Here is a 2,444-nt window from a genome sequence, read left to right as displayed (position 1 = left end):
AATATATATTCATATATATATATATATATATATATATACATATATGTATATATATATTTATATATAGATAGGTAGATACATACAGACATACATACACACATACATGTATCATACACACATACACACCTATATAAACACATACATATGTATTCACACACACATCCATATATGCATATATATATATATATATATATACTTACATAAAAAAATACATACATTTACATATAAATATATACATATATTCACATAGATATGGAGATATATATATTTGTGTATGTGTGAGTATATATGTATTGATATGTATACATACATAGTCATATATATATATATATGCATACACATTAAAGCTTATGTATTTTTATATATACGTACATACTTACATATGCACATACATAAAAGAATACATACATACATACACACACACACACACATATATATATTTGTATGTATATGCATATACAAAGAGAGAGATATACACGCATACAAACATGCAAGCACGCACACAAACATACATACATATATACATACATATAGACAAACAGACAAATAGATATTTAGATAGATAGATAGATAGATAGATAGATAGATAGATACAAATGCATTATTTCGTATTATCTTCATTGAATTTGGCTCAATCGAACTAGATTTCTTTCCCATTTCTACTCAATACATGATACAAACATAAATTTTTACATTCTTTTATTGAACGTTTGTCACTACAGTTGTTTCAACTGACAACATATTATCAAGTGTAAAGTATGATTCAAGATATTATTTTCACATATCAGTATACAAACCCTGCAATTAACTAAATAATTCTGTCACGTCCTCCTTAGCTACTTGATGGGCAATATTGATAATAATGTACTTCAATAAAGAAAATACAAACATATGAAGGCATATGGTGGACTCTTCTGTCATAGATGCCATTTGAGGGTTCTGTAATTTCTCGTTGAATAACCTGCAAGGATGATTTTGTTTGTAGTGATCAAATGTTCGTGCTGTACATAATCTCACTCCCTCCATTAAATCGAGAGAGTCGCACACAGAACTGATGTCAAAGTAATCGGAGAGCAACATAGAATGAAAATTGCTTTGTTCAAGAACACAGTATGCTCTCTGGTTTGGGAATTGAAACTACAATGATGTGATTGTGAGGACAACATTCAAACATTTAGATCATGAACCTACATACATACATACAGACATACTTCACATTATTCAAATGATGATGATGATGATGATGATGTAGGATGGTGGTAGTGATGATGATGATGACAATGATGGTGATGATGATGATGAAGGGGTAATGATACGTTTATTTATATATTTACATTCTTAGTGAGATGTATTATATTGCAAGGAAGAATATATTGACACATTAAATACTGTATTTACTATACTTCACCATAAACATACACTCACACACCAATATTGAACTCTCTCCTTACATTTTCTCTCTCTCTCTTTGTTTCTCAATCCTTCTTTCTCCCTTTCACACCGAACTCTTTCTCGCTCTCTTTCCCTCATTTAATCTCAATATAACACAGATTGTCCCCACATTTAGTCCCTCTAATCACAAGCTCCAACTCCCTTTTTATACCAAGCCTGCAATGCAAAAGAGACACCATAACATCAGTACCATTTCTACTTCTTTTCTCCTACATCTATTACTTCTTTCACTCCTTTTTGTTAAGAGGCATAACCCCGAATGTTAGATCCTCTCCTATTTCTATTCATTCGGTGTATTTACTTTTATCGTACACACATTATTTCACTTAATTCTCCCATACTATGTCCACCAGATGCTTTTCTTTTATAACTTCATATATTATTTATTTGCTAGTATCCACCTTACCTGAATATCTTCCTCTTTTGATTGTGCTTTATGTGTCTACATACAAACACATACACAAATATATACCATATATACGTATATACATTGTAGGTATACACATATATGTGTATACATATGTATATGCACGTATATATTCAAATATCTTTATACAAATACACGCATGTATCTAAACTTATATAAATATATGTATATAAATATGTATTTATATGCCTATATATGAATATATAAAACCATTTACACATATATATAGCCACTGAGAAGGTTGCAAAAAGCAAAGAAAGAGCTTTGGTAAAAAAAAATCAGATATTTAATAAATGAGTGGTATTGAACCAATGTGTGTGTTAATTATATTGGCTTAATAGCTCTCCCTAGACACAACAAAATTTGTTTCAACACACAAATTCACATAAAGAAGTTTGGAAACCAGATATCAAAATGAAAGTAGCTCGCATACCAACCATAATGTTCTGGGTTCAGTCACACTGCGTGGCACCTTGGGCAAGTGTCTTCTGCTATAGCCTTGGGCTGACCAAAGCCTTGTGAGTGGATTTGGTAAGACGGAAACTGAAGTCTGTCGTATATATAT

The sequence above is a fragment of the Octopus bimaculoides genome, chromosome 22, assembly GCF_001194135.2.
Source record: "Octopus bimaculoides isolate UCB-OBI-ISO-001 chromosome 22, ASM119413v2, whole genome shotgun sequence".
Lineage (NCBI taxonomy): Eukaryota > Metazoa > Mollusca > Cephalopoda > Octopoda > Octopodidae > Octopus > Octopus bimaculoides.
Note: the sequence above shows the minus strand (reverse complement) of the source record.